General features: G+C 40.8%; 1 protein-coding gene across 15 annotated transcripts in view; it reads left to right on the top strand.

The window, feature by feature from the left end:
• The first annotated feature begins 8,117 nt into the window (after window positions 1-8,117).
• The window catches only part of ktn1 (kinectin 1), a 103,928-nt gene continuing 92,399 nt past the window's right edge, over window positions 8,118-19,646 (top strand). For 8 of the 15 annotated variants that reach the window (XM_078233878.1, XM_078233876.1, XM_078233872.1 and 5 more), the window contains exons 1-2: window positions 8,118-8,228; window positions 12,430-12,530. The gene's annotated coding sequence lies outside the window, so the exon portion shown is untranslated. The remainder of the gene's footprint in view (window positions 8,229-12,429; window positions 12,531-19,646) is intronic. The other 7 variants (XM_078233879.1, XM_078233877.1, XM_078233874.1 and 4 more) reach the window with 3 other exon arrangements.

The following is a 19,646-nucleotide window of genomic DNA, read 5'->3' as shown; positions in this document are numbered from 1 at the left end:
TGCCCTGCTCAATATTCCTAATCTCAGAAGAATGCACTTCAGGGCACCGTTGTCGCAATTTTCTTCTTACCGCAGTTATCCTTGTGACCTTGCTGAGAGTGATTGTCTATTATGATCTATTTTGTGCCATTGTGATCAAAACTGACATGGAATTGACAAAGGCTGTTCAAACTCAATATACATTGGAGACTTGTGCACAGCACAGATACGTTGATTGAGCATGAAGGACCTTGTCCCACCGCTCAGGATTAGATGTGAGACGTTAATGTTGACTCAAAACTTTATTTCTCTTATTCCATGTTAACTTGGGTGGTACAGTGGTTATCACTGCTGCCTCATAGCGCCAGGGACCCGGGTTAGATTCCAGCTTTGGGTGACTGTGTGGAGTTTTCACATTCTCCCCTTTTCCGCGTAGGTTTCCTCCATGAGCTCCGGTTTCCTCCCACAGTCCAAAGATGTGCAGGTTAGGTGGATTGGCCAGGCTAAATTGAGCCTTACTGTCAGAGGGATTAGCAGGGTAAATGCTTGTGGTTACGTGGATAGGGCCCGAGTGGGATTGTTGTTAGTGTAGGCTCAATGAGCCAAATGGTCTCCTTCTGCACTGTGGAGATTCTATGGCCGAAACTCTGCCACCTCACCCACCTGATCCTGGGGCGGGCGATGTTCCCATAATGGAAATCTCCATTAGCCTTGGGGGGGAGATTGTAAAATCCCGCCCGAGCGAGGCTGTAAAACCCCGCCCAATGACTCAGAACTTTGTTTCTCTTATTCCGCATTAACTTCTTGATTCTACCAAGGGCTAAGCAATAGTAGGTGAGCAGAAGAATTATTGGTGCTAGGTAGGAAATAGCTTTGGCTCCAAAACTGCTGAAATCACTACTATTGTTCTGACTTCAAGGTAATTCTTGTAGCTTCCAAGCCATGTAGACGTGGTGAATGACATTGACATACAACACGTGATCACAGTAGTCCAATACGTTTCTGTTGATTCATAAGAAAGAAGAGAAATGTTGCTGTCGTGACATAAGCTTTATACCTTGCTTCACCTGAACTGTGAAGGGTCCAGCTGCAGGGATTATATTTTGCTGAGTTGGAGGAATCTTTGTTAATTCTCTAAAACTAACATTATGTCTTTGGCATTCATCTGCTTACCTCAGAAAAACTATAATGTGCATTAACAAGTCAAACAAATTTTTCCCTGAATTAATTTTGAACTGCAAAAGTCAAGTTGTACTTTAATTTGAACACGTTTTATTTTGTGTTTCAACTATGCGTGGTTTATTTTAATGACCACATGAAATGTACAGTTTACATTCCAATGCATGCAGGTACATGTCAAGTGGAATGTTGCACATACTTGTCTTTCAGAAATATGGTCCAACACCCAGACAACAAATTATCCTGAATAGCATTCTTGTGTGATGTAATTAAAGATGACATCCAAAGCTACGTGCAGAGAAAATAAGAATGCTGCTTATCAAGACTTTTCCTGGACTTTTAACATAGGTTTGTTATTTCCTCAGCTAGTACTATTTATTTCCACTAATACAATGTAACTTTTAATCCAGTTTATTATAGATGAGCGTAAAAGCTGTTTAATGAAAACTATAGTTCAGTTAAGAATCCAATAGGTGGACTCGCCCAGATGTCAACGTCAACTGAAATGCTTGCTATATAGATTTCACCTTCCTCTTTCAGTGCTATAGTGAGAGAGACACTGTTTTCCACTGTACATTTATTAGCTTTTGAGGTAGAACTTAATATTGGTACTGTTCACCAATTATAAACGCAATTTATAATGTGGCACATGCTAAGAAACTAATTTTTCATATTAATCCAAATTGAAATCTGATGATTCATCTAGTCTCCATATTATAAAAACATATAGAGGTACTTGAGAAATGTTGGATATTATTCCAATGAATCTTTTTGTACTGAGAACTAATATCCACCAGGAAAGATTCAGGTTGGGATTTTTTTCTCAAAAAAAAGAGCACACTGAAGAGACCTGATAGGGCTCTTTAAAAGCATGAAAGTGTTTAATATGGGTAGACGTAGGGAAGCTATTTCCACTTGTGGGTAGTACAGGCTATAAATATAGGACATTCACTAATAAAACCAATGGGGAATTCAGCAGAAACGTATTCATTCGATAGTCTTGCCACCACAAGGGGTAGTTGAGGTGAATGGAAAGGCGGCTAGTTAGACCTGAGGGAAGAAGGCATAGAAGGATATGTTGTTGGGGCTATGGCATAGACTTTTTAGGCTGGATGATCTCCTTCTGACTTGTAAGTTCTGTGCAATCTGTTAAAAATAACATCCATTATTATTTTTAACCCAGATCATTATCACAGCTGTTTAGTGCACATAGGCTATGTCCAGTGTACCTTTTGATTTGATTTGATTTTTATTATTGTCACATGTATTTACAGTGAAAAGTATTGTTTCTTGCGTGCTATACAGACAAAACATACCGCTCATAGAGAAGGAAACAAGAGAGTGCAAATGTAGTGTTACAGTCATAGCTAGGGTGTAGAAAAAGATCAACTTAATGCGAGGTAAGTCCATTCAAAAGTCTGACAGCAGCAGGGAAGAAGCTGTTCTTGAGTCGGTTGGTATGTGACCTCAGACTTTTGTATCTTTTTCCCGAAGGAAGAAGGTGGAAGAGAGAATGTCCAGGGTGCGTAGGGTCCTTAATTATGCTGGCTGCGTTGCCGAGGCAGCGGGAAGTGTAGACAGAGTCAATGGATGGGAAGCTGGTTTGCGTGATGGATTGGGCTACATTCACGACCATTTGTAGTTCCTTGCGGCCTTAGGCAGAGCAGGAACCATACCAAGCTGTGATACACCCAGAAAGAATACTTTCTATGGTGCATCTGTAAAAGTATGTGAGAGCCGTAGCTAACATGCTAAATTTCCTTAGTTTTCTGAGAAAATAGAGGTATTGGTGGGCTTTCTTAACTATAGTGTCAGCATGGGGGGGCCAGGACAGCTTGTTGGTGATCTGGACACCTAAAATCTTGAAGCTCTCGACCCTTTCTACTTCGTCCCCATTGATGTAGACAGGGGCATGTTATCCTTTACGCTTCCTGAAGTCTTTGACAATCTCCTTCGTTTTGTTGACATTGAGGGAGAGATTATTACCTGACCATGTTTCTGTTGTTTCTCAACATCTGTTAGCAATTTCCAATCCTTTCATTATACTTCATGACAATTTCCTGCTCCACAGATTGAGGTATTAAGGGATATCCAGGGAAATAGGACTTAAAGATGTGTTAGCTTAAATTTGAAGTCAAACTGCAAGGACTTGGCCATTAAATCCTGGTTTACAGTCTTCTGCAGTAATGAGGAATGGCTGCATTGTCAGATGTGCCCCTTTCTGGATGAGGCATCAAGCCAAGATGCTACCTGCTATTCAGGTGGACAGAAATCCGACGGCATTATTTTGAAGAACAGCAGGAGAGTCCTTGTTGGTGTCTCAAATGGCTGTGCCTTTCCTATGATACAATAGAGGCTACACTTCAAAGGATAGCCCGAGCTTTAAAATGCACAATCGGAATGCAAGTTATTTTTCATTGAGGACTGAATCCAAATTTTGTTGGGAAACTATTTATGGAGCATCGATTCCACTTTTAATTTGAATAATTCATTTCATTTTAAAATAACAATGAAGGAAAATCTAATTAGTATGAATTCAGTATAAAATAAATACGTTTTATTAAGTGACAGATGAAGGACTCGAACCAGTGTTATTGATTGTGACTGGGATCTCATTATACCGCAGTAGTTAAAATGATTGATTACTTGAGGATATATCTCATACAGTCATCCTCCAGATTACAATACTTATTTTCATCAATAAGGCAATGTTTCTCAGCCTGAGTGTTTAGATATGTTCTAACTAAATAGCGATTTTATTTTTCGCCTCTTGAAAAAATGAACCAGAAACCTTCAACAAAACCCGATTTTAACAGTTTTGATCTGTTCTGCATGGATCAGCAATTGCACACACTATTGGATAAAGAAATTGTCAACTTATGTCCACAGTACAACAAATTTACCAATGTAAAAAAAATCTAATACTCTTTGTATTCAAACAGGAATGGTTTCTATCATACTAAATCATTCTTAGGCAGGTCCTTGTTTCCATAATATCAACTTCCATTGTACCAGTTTCCTTCCTCTGTTTCTATCAAGGTTATAAAATGATGGCTCGCCACTGCCTTCTCAAGGGCAATAATGGATGGGAAATAAATGCCCACATCCCAAGAAGGAATGAGAAGTATAAAAATAGCGTCTTATCCCTGGGCTCCAGGTGGTGTTTAAATGGGCTGCATGACTAGCTTTGTACTCAGCCTATTAGTTCAGATGTACCCATTTGTACTTTTTAAACCAATATTTTGAAACAGCTGTCAAAAATACTCAGCTTTGGCAGTTATTTTTAGATGGATAGTACATACTCCACAAGCAGATTTTTAAAAGTAAAATGGAAATATTGAAGAAAATTTGCTGGCTGCTTCCAGGACTTGCATTTTGTTTTGCATACAGGCAGCATCTGATGCTATGGGATATTCACTAAAACTTCATTGCAAATTACTGAGACTACATTAGTTATGTAACATGGGGAAAATTATTATTCATCGAATTACTGTTTTTGTTCAAACTAGGTTTTAATAAGCTTCTTTGATTTGTCAGACATTTCCTTGTTTCTGATTTGAAAACATTAAATGTCACCACATTTGTATGTTTTGTTAACATGCAATGTATTCAAGAAAACTTTTCTTCGCTTTTGTCATTTAATGTTTATGTTCTTAGATCATAAGACATAGGAGCAGAAGTAGACCATTCAGCCCATCGAGTCTGAATGGCAGAGATCATGACTTATCAAATATGATAATCCTCAATTTCACTTTCCTGCCATATCCCTATAACCATTGACATATTTTTAATCAGTAAGTGAATCAATCTTAGCCTTGAACATACTTAATGACCCAGCCCCTACAGTAAAAGATTTTCACAGATTCAGTACGCACTCAGAGAAAGAATTCCTCGTCATCTCTGTCTTAAATGGGTGACCCCCTTACACTGAGATTATTCCCTTTGGTCCGAGACTCTCCCACATGGGGAACTACCACATGGGGAAAGGGTCATGAATGAAGCCCAGTCCATCACTCAAACCGGTCTCCCATCCATTAACGCAGTCTGCACTTTCCGCTACCTTGGAAAAGCAGCCAGCATAATCAAGGACCCAACGCACCCCAGGCATACTCTCTTCCACCTTCTTCCATTGGGAAAAAGATTAAAAAGTATGAGATCGTGTACCAACTCACTCAAAAACAGCTTCTTCCCTGCTGCCATTAGACTTTTGAATGGACCTACCTTGCATTCAGTTGATCTTTCTCTACACCCATGACTGTGACACTACATTCTCCACTCTCCTTTCCTTCTCTATGTATGGTATGCTTTGTCTGTATAGTGCACAAGAAACAATACTTTTCACTGTATATTAATACATGTGACAATAATAAATCAAATCAAACCACCTCCCAGCATCAACTCTGTCAAGCCCAATGAGTATTCTATATGTCTCATTAAGGTCACCTCTCATTCTTCTAAAATTCAGTGAACACAGACCCAACCTACTCAACCTCTCCTCATACAAAATTCCTGAGATCAACCTAGTGAACCTTTTCTGGACTGCCACCAATGCCAGTATATATTTCCTTAGATATTCCATGTGCAGTCTAGCTAGTGCGTTGTATAGTTTTAGCAAGACTTCCCTATTTTTTACTCCATTCTCTTTGAAATAAAGGCCAACATTCCATTTGCCTTCCCTATTACCTGCTGAACCTGCATGCTAGCTTTTTGTGATTTATGCAATGAGGACTCCCAAAAACCCTCTGTGCTGCACTTTTCTGCAGTCTTACTCCATTTAAATAATATTCAGCTCCTTTGTTCTTCCTACCAAAATACATAACACAACATTTTCCTACATTATATTCCATCTACCAAGCTTTTGCCTACTCACTTAATCCCTCTGTAGACTCTTTGGCCGGGATGTTACAACCTCGCTCGAGTGAGGCTCATAAAATCCCGCCCGAGTGAGGCTCATAAAATCCCGCCCAAGGGCAACGGAGAATTCCGTTCTGCAAGCCTCGCCCGCCCCAGCTTTTGTGTCATCACATGTCTTCCCACTTATTTTTGTGTCATCTGCAAACTTGGCAATGGTAGTCACTTCCCTTGTTCAAGTCATTAATATAAATTGTAAATAATTGTGGTCCCAGCACTGATCGCTGCGGCACTCCACTAATTACAGGTTGCCATCCTGAAAATGTCCCTCTTCTCCCAAATCTCTGTCTTCTATTAGTTATGATGTGGAGATGCTGGCGTTGGACTGGGGTAAACACAGTAAGAAGTCTCACAACACCAGGTTAAAGTCCAACAGGTTTATTTGGTAGCAAAATCCACTAGCTTTCGGAGCGCTGCTCCTTCATTAGGTAAGTGGGAGTTTTGTTCACAAACAGGGCATATAAAGACACAAATCTATTAGTTAGCCAATCCTTTATCAATGATAATAAACTACCTCAACAAAATGGGCTCTTATTTTATTAAGTAGCCCTTGTACGGTACCTTATTAAATGCTTTTTGGAAATCCAAGTGTATTACCTCTACTGTTTCCCCATTATTTATCTTGCTTGTTATCACCTCAAAGTCTTCTAATAAATCGGCCAGACATAATTTCCCTTTTGTGAAGCTCTGCTTGATTACATCATGTATTTCTAAATGCCTTGCCAATACAACGTTTATAATGGACTCATGTTTTACTTATATCAATCTGCAAATACTTCAGATTTGCAATAATAGCAGTTTTTGACTTAAGATGCCTTGAACCAAGTCGCTACAATCTGTCCATGGCATGTAGTGATTGCTTGTTGACTGTAATTACTCATGTACTAAACTAGAAAGAGTGCAGAAAAGATTTACTAGGATGCTACCGGGACTTGATGGATTGAGTTATAAGGAGAGGCTGAATAGACTGGGACTTTTTTCTCTGGAGCGTAGGAGGCTGAGGAGTGACCTTATAGAGGTCTATAAAATAATGAGGGGCATAGACAAGGTAGATAGTCAATATCTTTTCCCAAAGGTAGGGGAGTCTAAAACTAGAGGGCATAGGTTTAAGGTGAGAGGGGAGAGATACAAAAGTGTCCAGAGGGGCAATTTTTTCACACAGAGGGTGTTGAGTGTCTGGAACAAGCTGCCAGAGGTCGTAGTAGAGGCGGGTACAATTTTATCTTTTAAAAAGTATTTAGATAGTTACATGGGTACGATGGATATAGGCCAAATGCGGACAATTGGGATTAGTTTAGGGTTTTTAAAAAAAGGCGGCATGCACAAGTTGGGCCGAAGGGCCTGTTTCCATGCTGTAAACCTCGACGACTCTATGACTAAGATCATTCAACTTTAATTATTCATTTTTTGTACCTTTTGGTACTTTATTCCCAATCAAAAATCCAATTTGGCCCAACCAGAGTCCCCACAAGAGAGACAAAACAACTGACAAGGCAGGCCATTCCTCCCATCTTGGGCTCAATCAAACAGGATTCAAGCTGATACGATGAGTATACACTCTTCTGGGTTTGATCTGAGCTTCATCTTAGCCAAAAGGCCAAGATGGCTTTAAAAATGCTTCAGGTGAAGACTCAGTGTAACCTCATTGGCTTAGATCAGGTGCAGGATCAAAAGCTATACTTGATCTTAGCCAAAAGGCTGAGATCAGTAACAGCTGGTTTTAAGGTAACTATCTTTTTCAAAACAGGGAGCAGTAAAATAAGCATAGCCTTGAATGAGCAACCACATTTTTGTAGTTATTGCTATCCTATTACCCGCGTAGAGCACACAAATAGCTCTAGAAGTAACGTGAAAAACATTTTTCTTTCCAAAAAGGTTACTCATATACTCTGTGGCAATGGGATTGAATCATTCACCATCTCCATGGGGTCCTCTCTACAATTTGCTCTGCATTCCCCTTTTTAAGAGCTCGAGTCGAAGGGTGGAGGCCGCGCTGCGATTGGGCCGCGGGGTGGAGGCCGCGCTGGCGGTTGCCTCTGCAATAAAGTGAACGTCAACGGGGTGGCTGCGCGCGCGCGCTGTGTCCCCGCCTTTTGGCGACTGGGGAGGGGAAGGGAAGAGAGTGACAGAAGCTGAGAGCCGCGTCCACTGGCCGCCCGGTGAGTGTGTGGGGAAGGCTAAGCGGGGGTGGGGCGGCGGAGGGAGGAAGGAAGAGAGACAGAGCCCATCCTGGGGGTGGCAGAGTCGGATCGAGTGGGGAGTTAGGCCCGGCGCTGAGCCCGGGCCCTTGGTTAGGGAGTGGCTGTGATTTTATGTGGGGGCCAGAGGCAGGCACGCACCCACCCACCCACTCACTCACCAGGCCCAGGGCTTTTAGTCAGACCTGACTGGGATCGACGCTCCCTTCATTCCTATGGGAATTGGCTCCGAGGTTTGTGGGGAAGGCGAGTTTTTGGGGGAAGTGGCTGAAGTGTTTGCGGGGGTCTGAGGGGATCCGCCTCGGTGGACCGAGGGCTCTCTCTCTCTTCCCCCCTACCCTCTCCCGTGTATCCTGCACGGTTTTCCAGTTCACTTCACCAAAAGTCGGGCTTCCTTCTGTCTCGAAAACCACCCTGGAATATTACATGTTTTGGCACCGTGTGTATCTCTGCTCTCCTTCCTCGTCCATCTCGCCATGTATAGCACACTCACGCAATACCTCTTTTTGCTCCAGCTCTGATTTGGGGAACTACGCAGTTCTTCCTTTTTGGGTATCCTGGTGAATGTCCCTACAGTATTGGTGAGCTTGGAGGGATTCGTTGGACTATTGTAGTAAAATCAAAGTTTAAAAAAAATTCGTTGCAATGCAGTGCTCCAAGTCAGTTCCCTTATACGAGCTCTTGATGGATGCTCGTTGGTACTTTTACCCAGATGGTAGTCATTTTTATGATCCTGGTTAGAGTGTTGGAAACTGCTTGCTTACTGCGGTGCATTATAAACGAGCCTGGCCTTGTATTCACCTGATGTCAGCATATGCACTTCAAGGACTGATTGGTAGATAATGATCAGAAATGAAAACTGTCCAATTTTCTTAGCCCTAATGTAGGGATGTTGGGTTCTGACTTCCAGGAGAAGGAATGCTGAGCGTAGCAAGATGTTGAGGGAGTATAGAGACTGTAGTCTTAGCATGGTGTCATTTGACTTTTTTGTCCAGTAGGAGGGGTGGAAGTTAGATTGGAAGATCTTGCGTGCAGGTTGATGTGTGAGGAGAGGCTAATTACACAGCAACATGACGTTACACAGCTTTTGAGACAAATTGAAGACAGGAAAGACTGGTGAGGGAAAGGGTCAATGAAGGGTTTGTCATATGAGGAGTGGTTGAGCAGTTTGGGTGTATACTCGATGGAGTTTAGAAGGATGGCGGGGGATCTAATTGAAACTTACAAAATACTGAGAGGCCTAGATTGAATGGACGTGGAGAGGATATTTCCACTAGTGGAAGAGATTAGAACTCAGGCACAACCTCAGAGTGAAGGGACGTTGCTTTTAAACTGAGATGAGGAATTTCTTCAGTCAGAGGGTGGTTAATGTATGGAACTCATTGCCACAGAGGGCTGTGAAAGCCCAGGCATTGAGTGTCTTTAAGACAGGGATCAATAAGGGGATCAAGGGTTACAGGAGAATGGGGATGAGAAGCATATCAGCCATGATTGAATGGTGGAGCAAACTTGAGCCAAATGGCCTAATTCTGCTCCTATAGTTTACGGAATTATGGTTTTATAGATTAAATCTAGGAGCTTCCACATCTGGATTATTCACTCACTGAATAAACTCAATGAGCCATTTGGGGACCCCAGTGTTTTATACTTGTTTCTTTGCACATGTGTGGTTTTCTTTGTTATGATCCTTGGAGTTTCACCATCTTCTGTTGCTTGATGTTTCTGGCTAGGCCACTGTGGCTTTCCATGCATAGATCTATTCTGTTCATCTTAAAATGCAAATTATTGCTGGCAGACACAGTCAAGAATTATCCTGATATCAAATAAGTTAGCACTGACAGAGATTTTATGTATGTTATTTAACATGGCCCTAAGATGCTTTGCACATGAAAGTCGATTCAGAAGCAGACTAAGTGATAGAGGGAGAGATTGTAGTGGTTGCTAGTCTCAACAAAAGTTAGGTTTTGAAAAGCTTACAAATGATCAACTGCTGGGGTTCAGACAGGTAATTTGCAAGAGTGGGAGCATTCTTGGGTGAAGAGATGGTGAGGGGCACAAGGTAGAAGGGTTGGAAAATGTCAGTGTTTTACGGCAGTTACAAAGCTTTTAAATCAAATTGAAGATAGAGTGGTGAGGTAAAGGGTGGCGGTTGATTTAAGTTTGGGAAATTTGAAGGCATTAAGACTAACAGGAAATGTTGGAATAAGTTGTGGTATAGAGAAGCCAGTGTGAGTCAATGAGAATGGAGCAAATTGGAAATTGAGGGAGGCAATGGCATTGTCACTGGGTTAGTAATCTAGTGACCCAATGCAAGATCTGGGGACCCGGGTTCAAATTCAATAAAAATTAGAAATGAAAAAGTAGAATGATGGCCATGAAACCATTGTCGATTGTTGAAGGGAATCTGCCATCCTTTTCTGGTCTGGCCTTCATGTGACTCCAGATGTGGTTGACGCGAATGTCCTCTGAAATGGAGGGCAGCTAGGGACGGGTGATAAATGCTGGCCCAACCAGAAAATCCGCATCTGTAAATTAATTTAAACAAAATGTGGGACTTGGTTTAGGACAGGATGCATTTCAAGGTGAAAGAGGGATCAAGATTTTTGGCTTCAATGCTGTTGTTGTTGCAGAAGTGGATGGGATGTGGGATTTTAAAATGCTATTTAGGGTTGAACTGTGTAGTTCAGTATCGACGGAGTACAATTTGTGCTAGGGCTTAAAACAATGGTTTATGTCTTCTCGATTTAAGTTAGAGGAAACTGTTTCATCTGTGACTTGATGTCAGATAGGTAGTTTGTGGAAGTGAATGTTTTGTTGAGCTGTTGTCGCCATCCATTTTGAAGTTAAACCTACGCCTTTTGTCACTGTGGGACATGTTCATGAGGACCAGGAAAAAGTCAAAGACAGAAACTTGGGGATTCTGCAATTGGCTGAATGGAAGTCGTTTGAATAACCAATGACAGAGTTTTTTCTAAATGTATTTGTTGTTGGCTGTGGCTGACACGATGAAGCATTCCTGGTTGTTTGGAGGCACTGAGTTTCCCTTGTAGTGTGGGACTGATGTGACAGGGTGAAAATAGTAGCCTCCCATTCCTGCAGGTTATTGGTCAACCAACTGAGTTTTTATAAGCAGCTTTCATGTTCATTTTTATCTAGATACTAACCCACAATTGACCACAGTTCTTGGATTCCGTTTCACAACTTGCCATGATGGGATTTGAACACACAATGCTGTATGGGTGAAAGGGAATAAATGAACTTATTACAGGCATATGCGGCCCCCCCCCAAAAAAAAACGTTGTTTGTTTCCAGAATCCTCGAAGGGCAAGGAGAGGAAGGAATAGTCGTGTCAAAAGACCTTTGACCTTTATCTCACTTGCATAAGGAGTATATGTAAAGTTGAGGATTAGGTGAATGATAGCAAGGAGGTGAATGTAGAAGCAAAGTAATCTAGAGAATGACAGATTTCAGTTTAAAGCATAATTGACTTTGAGCCTTCTCGGAAAAGAAATTGCCTAGTCTGGTTTTCGTGACTTGTGTCTTGGTTGTCTCTTTAGTTGATTTCTGAATTGCCCAACCATTTGCTGCAGCTCAAGAAGGTAGAGTACCTATACAGTCTCAAGCCACTGAATGCCAGTGTTACCAATGATGTTTACATTCCAATAATTTTTTTCGAGATCTTTACTTTGATTCCCACCCTCCATTCCACACCACACCTCTTTCTCTAATTGAATTCTTGATATATTTACCTGCTAAAAGTAGCACCACAATTCAGATGTCCCTGCAGCAATAGCTCCATATTTGTGACTTAAAAATTCAGTTTCTGCCAATCAAGCTAAATTCTGTGCAGTCATGTAACCAGCATTCAGTGATATTAATTGCGATCTTGGAAGTTGCACACTTGTTTGTGAATGTTATGAGGTGACCAGAGAGGTGGGAATTAAAATGGAGCAGTTGAGCAATGGCAATGTCTCATACAGTGGCATTTTTAAGTAGAGACAGTTGTCTCCTGATTTTTATTTTCCCTTCCACTACTAAAAGTGTTTTATTGTCATTGGCATTTAAACCAAGTTAAATGCTGGGCTGGATTTTTGTAAATTTGGAAACTTTACTTAGGCAATACAAGTTTTGGAAATCTGAATTCTTTTTGCTGCTCCTACAGATCACTTAGTTGAGTCCTTTATCATCATCTCGGCCTGTAAGATCTACTTTGCATCGCATCTCTCTACTTTGACCAAGTAACCTGCCACTATAAACTGACAGGTAAGCATACTTCAAACTCTGTACCTATTCTTTGTACAGTAAGAAGTCACACAGCACTATGTTAAAGTCCAACAGGTTTATTTGGTAGCACAAGCCCCACTCACTTGATGAAGGAGCAGCGCTCCGAAAGCTAGTGGCTTGTGCTGCCAAATCAACCTGTTGGACTTTAACCTGGTGTTGTGAGACTTCTTCCTGTGTTTACCCCAGTCCAACGCCGGCATCTCCACATCATGGCCTTTCCTTTGTAACCAGTTTGCCTTTCCATCACTTATCATAATCAGACCCTCTTTGTCGCATTAGTTAATGGAAAGGTCAGTGATTCAAAGAAAGGACACCAGGCTTGTTTTTGATGCAGGTGCATAGCAGAACAAACACTGACTTGTGAAATGGGGGACACTGACTTTGAATGTTAAATCTGAATTACAGCTTTGCAACTTGAGTGGGGAGCTGGTTAGTTCAGTTGGCTAGAAGGCTGGCACGTGGATCAGATTAGACACCAAAAGCACAGGGATCAATATCTCAGCCTGGAACTCCCCATCCTGGCTTTCTTGCTTGGTTAGTAGTAAAAAGTCATGGCACTGTACCATGATTTGGTGAATAATTGCCATGGGCCTGTCTTTGGGCAGCAAACGCAAGAAAATCTTGTGACCACTGTTGTCCTTCTCTCTGTACGCACTCATTCACACCGCATGCACATGTGCACACACCACCCATCATATGAATAGTGGTTGCTTATCTGCATTTTGAAATGTCTGAATCTCTGCGCTGATTGACAAATACACCCTTTAGAGCAGGGGCAGTTAATTTACCATGGAGGAGTTGGAATGTGCTGGATATTAATTGATTTGTTTTAGAATAGTGGGGCTCTGGAATATAATACAGGTTGGTGTGGGAGGTGCTGATTTCCCAATGCAAGTATTGTAATAAATCTTTGTAATTGTTGGTTCTTGTGACCTCCTTGGCTACTTCCAGTGACTTGAGTGAGGTATTGGAGAGGAATTTTTCAGGATACATTTTATCCCTTGTTGACCCTGGGTTTTTCTCTTTTTCGTTGGCCTTGACTTTTAAAGGGGTAGAAAGTAAAACTGCCAGTGCTAGAAATCACAAAACAAACAGCAAAAATGTGGAGTATACACAGCAGGTCTTACAGCTTCAGTGAAGAGAAACACAGGTTATTTTAGAGTACTTTAGCTGCTCAAATCAATGCTGCCCTCACATGACTGAAACCTATCGAATTGAGTCCTATTCAAAAGCATGTTTCTCCTTCGCGATTTCACCGTTAGTGACGTTTCATGAAAACATAACCCCCGCGAGTGGCAGGACTTGCTATATCTGAGCACTTGGATACAAAAATAGTCGGTTGACGTTTAACCTGGCTGCAATAGGAATCCAAGAGTTGACAGTTTGATATAAGGATTCACGTTATTTCATGGTAGTGTTTTAGAGCAACTGCCCGCAATGCAGCCTGGTCATCTTTCTTGATGCATGGATTTTGTACCTATTGAATATTAACCTCAGTAAGCCTCAAACATTTCTATATAGGTGTTTTTAATATTGTGTTTCCACCAGGAACATACTGTCATCATGGTTGCCAGAATTTGATACATTTTACAAAATGAAATACCTGATTGCTGTGGCATGCTGAAAATTGCCTGCAGTTTATTTCTGTGGTAATAAATTGGGCTGTTTGAATTTTAATGAGCGTGTGGAATTAAGGAAATACTTGAATCATATTTGTGAATCCAATTGTCCTTGTGCAAGATTATATAAATTTTATGTGGTGTGAGGTATGATTGCCATTGAGATACTTGATAAGTCGGTCTTGATGAAGGCTCCATTATAAAATGTCTTGGGTGGTTATTCAACTTTGGTGCCTTTGTGTACTATGTAAACAATCAGAATTGTTTATGCTGTTTAGCAGATGGTCATAAGTTTGAGAATCTTTTGATAAGTGCCATGCTTAACTCCTGGGGCAGGTGCATTACAAATTGGCAGTCAAATCAAGCAGGACAGGCAAATCTGGATTACAGATTTGTCAGGCGACATAGTTAATTCAACCTACACTTGCTGTGGTGAGAATTTGAGAGTTGGCAATTAAGCCCGTGCTCACTCACTATAAATGTGTACAAATTCAATGTTTGTTAACGATGCACACAACTATAGTATGACTTTTTATAAACTCACTTCTTGAGTCCTATAGTTACTTGCAGGAAGTGCCGGAGATGTATGTTTCAGAGGATCAGAAAAAGCCAATCACCAATAAAATCTGGATTAAGTTGAACATCGCAAACCTCATATTTGTGATTGAACAGCCAAATACTTACGGGGCAGCGTTAATATAGATGGACACACCATACAATGGTTGAGATTCAATATCTGAGGAAATGGAATAAAAATTACAAACGAATTGGAAATAGCTCCACCCTGTTGGGTTGAACAGCTTCTATAGTGCAAACCCCTCAGCAGACAAGTGGGATCAAAGCTTGCAGCAATTGAAGTTCTAAAAATGTAACTTTCTTAAATTTACTGATTATGGTGAGTTGGAAGAATGTAGATGAAACAGAACTGAAAGGAAAGAGAATTTGCTATCAATAATAAATGGCTACAATCCTCTAATACCTTTGATCTCTCCTTTATGCCATAGTAATTCACATTCAGTCAACATCACTATATTTGATCTACTTGCTAATGTTTCAAATTGAAAATGTTTAAATTACTCATGTCTTTTCCTCCTTATCTAAATTTGTTTTAACCATCCCACCCACTTTCTGATCATCTGGCAGGTCAAATAGGATGGCGGAATATAATAATGGTAGGACTCTTGGCAGTGTGAAAGATCAGAAGGATCTTGGGGTCCGAGTTCATAGGACGCTCAAAGCAGCTGTGCAGATTGAGGCTGTGGTTAAGAAGGCGTATGGTGTACTGGCCTTCATCAATCGAGGAATTGAGTTTAGGAGTCATGAGATAATGTTGCAGCTATATAAGACCCTGGTCAGACCCCACTTGGAGTACTGTGCTCAGTTCTGGTCGCCTCATTACAGGAAGGATGTGGAAGCCATAGAAAGGGTGCAGAGGAGATTTACAAGGATGTTGCCTGGGTTGGGGAACATGCCTTATGAGGATAGGTTGAGTGAGCTCGGCCTTTTCTCCTTGGAGAGACGAAGGATGAGGGGTGACCTGATAGAGGTGTATAAGATGTTGAGAAGTATTGATCGAGTGGACATTCAGAGGCTGTTTCCTAGGGCTGAAATGGTTGCCACAAGAGGACACAGGTTTAAGGTGCTGGGAGTAGGTACAGAGGTGATGTCAGGGGTAAGTTTTTCACTCGGAGGGTGGTGGGTGTGTGGAATGGGCTGCCAGCAACGGTGGTGGAGGCGGATTCGATAGGGTCTTTTAAGAGACTTTTAGATAAGTACATGGAACTTAGTAAGATAGAGGGTTATAGGTAAGCCTAGTAATCGCTAAGGTAGGGACATGTTCGGCACAACTTTGTGGGCTGAAGGGCCTGTATTGTGCTGTAGTTTTTCTATGTTTCTATCTGAATATCCCTCTTGTATGGCCACCTTCACCCCATCATGCCTAGATGTCGCAATTGAAAATTTTCCTTTTTAAACCCTGCATCTCGATCCTTCCTTTAAAGACCTTTTTTAAAAACAAATGTCCAAAGCTTTTTGTCATTTTTCCTCTGAAATCCTTATCACGTGCAAGTTGGTATTGGACACTTAAATAAAACCTACCAAATATACTCTAGTCATGATTACATATACACATAGGATTAAGATTGGTTTTCTTCACAGCGGTTGAAGTTTGTTTTTTAACTTGTGAATAGTTTGTGATTTGGTATCTTTTTGAAATATTGAAGTGGCTTTAATCTTTCTGGATGTTTCAAGGTTTAGTGTGTTCAGGGTGCAATTCAGCTCGCTGACTATTAAGATGTAGGATGTGAGATTTGTGTCTGTTTGACAACTTAAATTTATTGAGAAACAAAATAGTGTTGATGAGGAAGTGAAACAATTAAGCTCGGGATCAGTTACAGGCGAGATGCTAAAGAAGTTGCCATTTGGTGTTTTCAAGAAGCAACGTTTATTTTTTGGGGTTGGTCTCAGCAACTATCAGTACAGAATGAATCATCCAAAATAATGTGTGTGACTAGAGAGACCTTGCTTGCAAGACTTGATCAAACAAAAAATTTAAGCTGCATGCCATATTGGGTGTCAGATTCAAATTCTCTTGCATGCTGCAAGAAGTTTTTTTAATATCTCGGGAGGAAAGAAGAAATGTCTTTTGGAAAGTACAAGAATCCTTGCCGCTACAAAAAAAAGTGACAAAATTGTGAAATGCTAGTCACTTTTAAAGGAAAGGGACATTGTTTAAGAAGTACGACAGAAAAATGATATGCCTGAAGCACAGATTTCCTATCCTGTTTTGTCACTCTGAAACAAAGCATTTAAAACCTTGGATGATCTTCTATTCCCTTTTGGCTTTTCCCATGGCCTAGTAATCCAGAGACCCAGGGTAATGCTCTGGAGACCTGGGTTTGAATCCCACCACAACAGATGGTGAAATTTGAATAAAATAAAACACATCTGGATTTTAAAAGTCTTGCGGAAGCCATTGTCAATTGTCGTAAAAACCTGCCTGGTTCATTAATGCCCTTTTTAGAGAAGGAAATCTGTCATCCCTACCTGGTCTGGCCTACATATGACTACAGATCCACAGCATTGTGGATGAGTCAAATGTCCTATGGATTGGCCTAGCAAGCCACTCATTTCAAAGGCAATTAGGAATGGGCAATAAATGGTGGTCCAGCCAGCGATACCCACATCCAAAGAATAAATAAACAAAAATCTTACATAGGCTCACCACCATGCTATTGATCACATCTTCATATCAACCATCACTTTTGGATTTGGGTGATTTTACAGGCAGTTGCACTTGTACTGCTACTCCAGGCTGGAGACTGGCACTGATGCATGTTGTCTACACCAGTGGCTGGGTTGCACTTGAGCATCAGACTGGTGTCTGAAAATTCTTCTTCAGCTCTTGCAATTTAAACTTCAGCATTGTACCAAGGCATCATGAATGTGTGTCGCAACTATCTAAAAGTTTCTGAATGACACAAATGAAGAAACTTCATTGATGTAGGAAGGTATGGGATCAAATCACAAGGCATTAAGTGCTTCTGAGATTCACAGTTGATGTTGAAGATCATTATGCAACATTGAGGCCACAGAACGTGATTTCTTGAAACAGCGTTCTGTTAATTTCTTTCAGCAGATTTGTAGGTGGACATTGATTCATTAATTGTCCATGATTTTAAATCTGAGGATTAGATAGCCTTTGCATGGGCAAGAAATTGATGAGAGAATGGTGATAATGAGCTAGATGTGGAATGTGATCATGGTACGAATAGAGACAGCTCGTTTGCACCAGTGAAAGAGATCGGATAAAGTAACCAACTTTTAAAGAATGTTCAACTGGGTCTTTGAAATGCTTTAACATAGGCTTACAGGAACCAACATGAGTCAGATAATACTCTATCTTCCTGCAAGAATTGCTGAATCCTAACTACCAGTGGGAAGCTTGGTTTGCTATTTTCTTACAATCTATCTTACTCACCCAGCTGAGACTTCTCCACCACAAGAACAGACATGAAGGAAAATTGTTGCATCACCACAGCTTCCCTGACAGAAATTTGTTTAACTGCACAGCTCTGGGCCCTTTCTGATCTTTATGGCTCAGAATGCAATGCTAGAGGACTTCAGTTTGGTCTTGCCATACTGTTTGTGGTTCCTTTGGTTGTGTGTAGTGTTGTGACTGTTGAACATGAGATCCAGGTAGCGTGCATGTGTGTTCAAGCATAAGCCAACAATCAATAATGCAGTAAGAAAGCAGTCTGAGGTATTCTACTTCAGCAGCCTGAAAAAAGTGTGCTATACTACATGGGCAACCAGTTCACTCTGGTGAGAAGGTTAAACCCTGAATTTACAATTTGTCAATCAAAGCATATGTCACACTCGTGTCTCCTGATGCTCAAGTTTCTGATCATCCTAACTCTGATTTGTCCTTTGTCAATACCACAGCATGTGATGAGTTCAAGATGGTGTGGTGAGCGTAGGTGACCTTGTTGAATGTTAGTCATTCATGGTTTTTCCCTCTTTAGTACAGAGGACATTGGAAGAGGAAAAGAAACGTTCATGTATTGATTGTATAACTTTTTTAGTTTCTCTTTTCTGACCACGACCACCATTAGCACTGTTATTTATTCTTCTCTCCTACACCACCCAGCTCCATGACAAATTTATTAAACACAGGGTGCTTCTCATGGTCAAATCAGACCCATGATTGTGAATAATCATAGGTACATTTATGTTCTGCTACCCAATTTGTATGTGTGAAATAAATTGAGGTGCTGTTTCAAACAAATTTAGAGCAGATCCAGGAATACTTTAAATCCCAAATCGGTTTACACTTCACCTCGTATAGAGTTCCTAAAGCTGGTTGTACTTGACCTTGAGGCTTATGTACGAGGTGAATAGAGCTGAAATGTTGAAGCAGCTTTACCTTTTGCAAGTAATCCTCTTGGGAGTGTTTTGCTTGCTTTCAGAAACCCGTACTACTTGCCAGTCTTTTATTATATCTAAGATGGCATGTTGAAAGAAATTGTGGAAACTAATTGCTTGAGTCAGCAAACGTGGATTTAAAAAAATATATCTCTATTCCAGATGGCTAACCTTTCAAAGCTCAATTTTTAAATTGTACTGACACATTTTATTTTTAAAAAAAGGTAAGCGAGCAGATGCTTTAAATGTGGCTTCAAATTATGAAAAAAATGAAACTTAACACATCATGGCAAACTGTTCTACTTGATTGATATGATGAGCAAAGCTGACCCAGGAAGACCCCATAGTGCTTGCTTCTCCTATCACAATGCCAAAGTTAGACCATCCAGCTGTTAAATTGTTCCAATTTTATCTTTTCTGTAGCAATGCATTTAAAAGCTTCTCACTTAAATTTGCTTGAAGGAGAAATGTTGCAAGGTAGGCCATTAAAACTGATGAAGCCATTTTTTTTATCTTGCTCTCTCCAGTGTTTTGTTAACTTAAAGTGCTGAGG

Source organism: Mustelus asterias, chromosome 18, assembly GCF_964213995.1.
Source record: "Mustelus asterias chromosome 18, sMusAst1.hap1.1, whole genome shotgun sequence".
Classification (NCBI taxonomy): Eukaryota; Metazoa; Chordata; class Chondrichthyes; order Carcharhiniformes; family Triakidae; genus Mustelus; species Mustelus asterias.
Note: the sequence above shows the minus strand (reverse complement) of the source record. Positions and strands in the feature narration are given on the sequence as shown.